Source organism: Solanum tuberosum, unplaced genomic scaffold, assembly GCF_000226075.1.
Source record: "Solanum tuberosum cultivar DM 1-3 516 R44 unplaced genomic scaffold, SolTub_3.0 scf00078, whole genome shotgun sequence".
NCBI lineage: Eukaryota > Viridiplantae > Streptophyta > Magnoliopsida > Solanales > Solanaceae > Solanum > Solanum tuberosum.
The window spans coordinates 1,634,328-1,642,366 of record NW_006239005.1 but is presented as its reverse complement, the minus strand read 5'-3'; positions in this window follow the sequence as shown (position 1 = coordinate 1,642,366).

Below are 8,039 nucleotides of genomic sequence, written 5' to 3'. Positions count from 1 at the left end.
AAAAAAAATCAAGCACTTTCAAGCCTTATGCATCATATATTGGATACAAAACATATGATTGTTCCTCAGCGTGTTCATGTGCTTTTTATGGATTTCAATGGAACTGACGTCGAAATTTCAATAAAAATTTCAAATCATACAAAGATTTCACCGATTCAAAAGAAACAACAAAAATTAAATACCTGATGTATATATTTCTTGTATTCAATAGAACTGATGAAATTATAGTCGTGGAATTCGAAAACATTCAATTTAAGAATATGCCGAATTCGATTCGAAGAAGCTAGAAATATTATCAATTGACTGATTAGGAAGACAAAAACTTTGTTTGCAAATTTTTTGTTTGGAATTATTAACAATGGAAGACCAAAAAACACTCCACAGAAAGTGAGCCAACATCCACGCTTTGAAAAAAGTAACTGAAAAGTTTTAATATCTTTTTTCCTTTTTGATGTTTTATGTTCCATGTTTTTCTCTTTTTTATTATTAAGTATTTGTATTCTTTCAGATTATCATAATAAAATAAATACATAAATCATCCTTTTAACAAAATAAAATATTGTCATTTTTAATAAATAGTTAAAATGTTGCTAATGAGTCCCACTAAAGACTTAATTATTGTTGTTTTGCTAATTTTCCCTATAAAAAAAGGGTAAATTTTAGGAAGGGTAAATCACCTAGGTATCCTATATTAAGAAAATATTTACCATTTATAACAATAGAAATTTTGTAACTAAATATAACAATTCCTTAATATTAAGCGATTCTCTTTTTCTTTGTCTCTGTTTATCCAATGTCTTCTTCTCCTTCGCTGCAATTTTTTTCTCTTACGATCATGATTTCTCTTTCAACTTCTTCCTCTTCACAATTTTCATCTAAAAAACTATTTTTAAATATTTTTATCTTCAAATCGATTGTCACCCATGTTTCATGATTTTCACCTAAAAAAACAACAAGGAGTAGAATACAAAATCCCAAAATTTATACAAAATGATTACTTGTTTAAATTCTTTCTTAATTCACACTTCTGATTGATTTACTTGTTTAATTCATAATAGATTCAAGTTTAATTCAATCTATAGAACACTTTCTCGTCGTTTCATTAGATACTTGTTTAAATTCTTTCTTAATTCACTCTTCTGATTCAATTTTAATATAGTGTAATACACTTTTAATACAAGTTTAATTCATTTTTGCAGTTTGTTGGTTGATTTATTATGATTTGATTTCATGTTTAAATTCTTTCTTAATTCACTCTTTTGATTTATTTTCTTGTTAAATTCATAATAGATTCAAGTTTAATTAATAATAGATTCAAATTTAATTCAATCTATAGAATACTGTCTCGTCGTTTCATTAGTTACTTGTTTAAATTAATTCACTCTTCTGATTCAATTTTAATATAGTGTAATGCACTTTTAATACAAGTTTAATTAATTTTTGTAGTTTGATGGTTGATTTGTTATGATTGGATTACTTTGTTTAAATTCTTTCTTAATTCATTCTTCTGATTGATTTACTTGCTTAATTCATAATATATTCAAGCTTAATTCAATCTATAGAACACTCTCTCGTCGTTTCATTAGTTACTTGTTTAAATTCTTTCTTAATTCACTCTTCTAATTCAATTTTAATATAGTGTAAAGCACTTTTAATACAAGTTTAATTCATTTTTGCAGTTTGTTGGTTGATTTGTTATGATTTGATTACTTGTTTAAATTCTTTCTTAATTCACTCTTGTGATTGAATTACTTGCTTAATTCATAATAGATTCAAGTTTAATTCAACCTTTTGAACACTCTCTCATCGTTTTATTAGTTACTTGTTTAAATTATTTCTTTATTCATTCTTCTGATTCAATTTTAATATAGTGTAATATACTTTTAATACAAATTTAATTCATTTTTGCAGTTTGTTGGTTGATTTATTATGATTGGATTACTTGTTTAATTCATAATAGATACAAGTTTAATTCAGTCTATATGCCACTCTCTGGTCTTTTCAGTAATTACTTGTTTAAATTTTTTCTTAATTCTCTTTTCACTGATTCAACTTTAGTATTTGTGTAATACCACTTTAAATAGAAGTTTAATTCATTTTGAAGTTTGTTGGTTGATTTGTTACTATTGAATTACTTGTTTAATTCATAATAGATTCAAGTTTAATTCAATCTATAGAACAGTCTCTCGTCGTTTCCTTAGTTACTTGTTTGAATTCTTTCTTAATTCACTCTTCTGATTCAACTTTAAGATAGTGTAATACACTTTTAATACAAGTTTAATTCATTTTGCAGTTTGTTGGTTGATTATTATTGACATATCAGTTTCGAGTGGATCCCCTGCCAAATGAAAGCACATGGAACACACCAACACATGTTCTTAAAGAGGTTGTACTTCCACCACATGGGAAGGGACCTCCGGGAAGACCAAAAAATAAAAGACATACACAATTGAGAGAAGATGAATTCAAAAAGGTGAAAATAACATGCAACAATTGTGGACAAAAAAATCACAACAGGAAGACTTTGCAAAAATGTTAGGCCTTATGATAAAGAATAAAGATTAAAGAATAAGGAGTAAAATCCTTTTTAGCATTTTGTTTTAGAAGCTGATTAGTTTACTATAAATGTTTGGATCATTTCTTTGTCTTCTAATTCAGTATTAATACATGTCTAGTATTGTATATGAATTGTTATGAAATTTTCTAGTTGTATATCACTATAAAAACGTGTGTTAAAAATGCTACGTATAATTCATTTGTATTACATAGAAATTCTAAGTGGTGAGAAAAAAGTATTAAATGTGTAATAAAAATAGTTATAATTCATTTGTATGACATATGTAAGTGTTAAGAAAAATTTTAAAGCTGAAACCTGCATTATGAATTAGTGTTTTATTACAAATGTATAAAACATGTATTAAAGTTGTTTTAAATAAGTATTGCTAAAAGTTGACAAAAATGGTAATAAATTAAAAGTATACTTAAAAATGGTAATTATTAAATAAAAGATCTTCACTTATGTAATTTTTCCTTTTAGGAATCACATAGTTTTAATATGAAATTACAATTTATTCCTCTTTAGTTTGTAATTACATTAATCTCTTAAAAAGTAACACAAACCGGATACATTAAAGAGTATCTCGGATACATTATAACATAAACCAGATACATAATATGTAGACCGGATACATTAAAGAGTATCTCGGATACATTATAACATAAACCAGATACATAATATGTAGACCGGATACATTAAAGAGTATCTCGGATACATTATAACATAAACCAGATACATAATATGTAGACCGGATACATTAAAGAGTATCTCGGATACATTATAACATAAACCAGATACATAATATGTAGACCGGATACATTAAAGAGTATCTCGGATACATTATAACATAAACCAGATACATAATATGTAGACCGGATACATTAAAGAGTATCTCGGATACATTATAACATAAACCAGATACATAATATGTAGACCGGATACATTAAAGAGTATCTCGGATACATTATAACATAAACCAGATACATAATATGTAGACCGGATACATTAAAGAGTATCTCGGATACATTATAACATAAACCAGATACATAATATGTAGACCGGATACATTAAAGAGTATCTCGGATACATTATAACATAAACCAGATACATAATATGTAGACCGGATACATTAAAGAGTATCTCGGATACATTATAACATAAACCAAATGCATAATATGTAGATCGGATACATTAAAAACTAGTTCGAATACATAATATGTAGCTCGGATACATTATAAAATAAACTGGATACATAATATGTAGCTCAAATACATTAAATACTGGCTCGAATACATTAATATGTAGCTCAGATACATTAAAGAAATAAGAAATTTTAGAGATTTTTAGAAATAGAAAGGGATATTGGAAATAAGGGGAACATAAGACGTGTATTTCAGTTGAATTAACTGATTGTATCCTCTATGTTGAAAGTACTAGATCAATTGAATCAACTGATTGTATGATATATCATTTAGTACTACTAGTTTTAATATGCACATTTGATTTAGTTTCATAAATAATTATAAAGTCAAACACATGCAAACCCTTAAACTTGTCCCTAAATTTCATTTTGACACTTCAACTCAATCTTGTTCCATTTTAATCCTTTAACTTCAATTTTTATGTTCCATTTTGACACTTCTTTTCAAAGAATCAACAAGGCCAAACACATATACAGCCCCTCAAACTTGCCCTTATTTTTCATTTTGGCACTCCAACTTAGCCTTGTTCCATTTTAACCCTTAAATTCCATTTTTTCTGTACCATTTAAACACTTATACTAATTTTTATGATTTATTTTTATTTATGTTCTTCAATTGCAATTTCTTATTTTTTAAAAATAGATGTGTGCCTGTTAATTAAAAAAATTAAACATTCGCGAACGAACATAAAAAATTTCAAACAATAATATTATTTTTTGATATTTCTCTGTATTTTTGCATGAAAATAAAATTGACGAAAGTTCTTTGATTTTCTTTCTTAAACATTCAATTAAATTAAATAACACTACTTATTTATTTTTTCTTATCATCTAGGCTATCTAAATTTAACGCAAATACTCACTTTTAATTTTTAATATAAATCAATACGAATAAAAAAACTACATCTTCAAAAAGACTCGACTGACTTTGTTAATAACACTACTAAAAAAAAACTCTTGTTCATTTCTAATAGCAGTACTAAACAATGTTAAAACTCGACTAACTTTGTTAGGTTGTCGGTGATTTTAAAGAAAGAAAACAAACACAATTTCGTCAGTTATTTTCACACAAAAATACATAACACTCTTAAAAAGAAATTATTATTTTTTAAAAAGAATTATTTTTTGTTAATTTTAAATTTTTTAACTAAAATTAAATGACACATGTCTATTTAAAATAAGAAGTTGCAATTGAAGAATATATATAAAAATAAATAAATCATAAAAATAGTATTTCGTGTTAAAATGGAACAAAGCTAAGATAAAGTGTCAAAATGAAAAATGTGGACAAGTTAAAAGGGCTGTATATGTCTTTGGCCAATCAACAAAGTGGGATGTGTGTACTTCGCATGCCATGACATGACACAAAAACCAATGACCAAACACATATGCAGATCCTTAAACTTGCCCTAAATTTTATTTTGACACTTCAACTCAACCTTGTTCCATTTTAATCATTCAACTCCAATTTTTATGCTCCATTTTGGCACTTCTTTCCAAAGAATCAACAAAGTGGGATGTGTGTACTTCACATGCCATGACATGGTACAAAAACCAATTAAAAACACATACACAACTCACATAACTTAGCCTTGTTCCATTGTAATCCTTCAACTCTAATTTTTATAGTATCATTTAAACACAAAATACTAAATTTATGATTTCTTTATTTTTATTTATGTTTTTCATTTCTACTTTTTAATTTTAAAAATCAATGTCATAGCTTTTTTAAAAAAAAAAATAATAACAATGGATGAACATCATTTTTTTTTAAATATTTTTTTTGGAGTTTCTGTACATTATTGTGTGAAAAAATAATCGACGAAAATGTGTTAGTTTTTTTTTAAACAATTAATTAAATTAAATAACACCACATTTTTTTTCATATCTAATTTATTTGGACTAACTCAAATATCAACTTTCTAATTTTTCATTCAACTACATACGAGTAAAAAAACTCATGTTCATTGCTAATTAATAACACTACAAAAAAAATGTTGAAACTCGATAGACTCCGCTAGGTTGTCATTGATTTTCTTAAGAAAGAAAATCAACGCATTTTCGTCGGTTATTTTTCACGCAAAAATATAGGGAAAATCTTAAAAAGAAATTGTTACTTTTTAAAAAAAATCAATGATTATCCGTCAATTTTAATTTTTTACAATAACTAACAGATGAACGTCAATTTTTAAAATGCAAAATAGCAGTTAAATAACATATATAGAAATAAAGAAATCATAAAATTGATTTTGTGTTAAATGGTACATAAAAAAAATAGAGTTGAAGGGTAATCTTTTATTATTTTTAAAAAAATATTTTTTTGTCTTTCACTCTCTTAAGAGAAAGTGTGATGCACACACTCTGTCACATCACTTAGAAGTGTCAAAATGGAACATAAAAATTGGAGTTGAAGGGTTAAAATGGAACAACGTTTTAGAGTGCCAAAATGAAATTTAGGGACAAGTTTAAGGGTCTACATATGTGTTTGACTTTATTATAATGCTATAAATTTTCAATGTGACTTAAAATTTTTGAAAGATTAAAGCAATATGTATATATATACCATTTAGAAGGTGCTATCCAATTTTAGAAAGAAAAAAATAAGGCAGATATAAGATTAAAATTTCTAACATCACTTAGAAAGGTGCACCCAATTATCATCACATTTTATAATACTTCAAGCATTGGTTCATGCATCTATATTTAAGTACTTTATGATATCGTTGGGGGGAGAGATAAGTGGGTGATCTACCTATTTATCTTGTCTGTAAGCTTAGATTATTGTACATTTTCAAATAGAGAATGGTGGCAGTTATGACATTTTAGCCCTAAAAGACAAGTTTTGATCATTTATAGATGTATGAGGTGAAACAAAGTAAAAAGGAGCTGGAAATAAACAAAGAGATCGTTTTCAAAAATTGATGTTGATTAGGAGAAAGTAATGTGATTGCATTCCCACATGCGGCGCCAAATCACCAATTCATAGACAACAACCACAGGTAGAATGATTGCTGCAAAATTCAGCTATGCGATGGTAGTGATGCAGCCGCAACTCTTGATGTGGGGCCGCATTTCACCATCGCAAATTTGTCGAAAAAAATCATCATGATATTCGATGTGGCGATGCTATTGCGACTGCAACATAGAATGCGACCCCGCAACGCATGCACAAAGCCTATTTTTATTTGATATTTTTAGTAATTATGAATACCTAATTTTAGGAGTTTCAGAACATTGAGTTTTCTATTTTTTTCGTTGAAGTCCTGGAGCCTTTTGTGCAAAAACAATATGTTTTGGAATTGAGACCATTGTTGATTATTAAAGTTGATCTTTTAGTTCTTGATTCTTCCTCTCACTCATCGTAAGCATGTCTTCTTTTATTTACAATTCAGTTTCTGCACTTTCTATGGATAACTAACTCTATAGCTAGGGTTGTGGAGCCCTAAAAGGGAAGTAACAATGAAATAGTTGTGTAGATAGAAATTCTAGACGGTAATTTTTAGTGTATGATTAGTTATTTTGTTTTGTATGAATTTTAATGAATTCTTGCATTAGAATCAAGCTTTATTCTTTACTTGCTTGAAAAACAAGTTAAGATTAGAAAAAAAGAACTAAGCACAAGGATTTGAGACTCGTGTTCAATCTAATTGTAGATATTGAAATTTTGTGGGACTCTGAGTTGAGGAGGTGTGTTCAATTCCAATTAGAATTCCAGGAGGCTACTCAACTCACGCCTATATAAAAGGGTACTATATTCCCTTGAAAAGGCATCTCAAATATTCCGTAAAGAGATCAAAATCTTGAATATTTCGCAAATTCATGAAATATTCATAAAGAGGTCACATCTAAATCATCCTAGTTCGGGAAATACGCCACTAACGTCCCTCGAATCATGGATAATCTTATGAGAGAAAAATCAAGGGAGGAACAGAATTATACCTGCAATATTTATCAATAAAATTAGGTTTCTTCATATTTTATTAGTGATTGCAATTTATTTTTCTGTTACTTTAAAATTTGTTACAAACACTAATGATTTGAGTCTTGACTGTGATAATCTAATTCAAACTTAATAACAATTATTAAAGTAACACCCAAGTGTCGCGAGTACTTAAAGTGATATCTTCTAGATGGACTAGAAGGACTCTAGTTATACTTAAGAAAGTTGACCGTTTTACACATAGGGACTTAACTAGAATTTCATAAAAGCAACTAGATCAACATTATGACCTAAAATGGTAGTCCTCAAATTAATGAATGCCCTTTTCACAAGAGAATTCA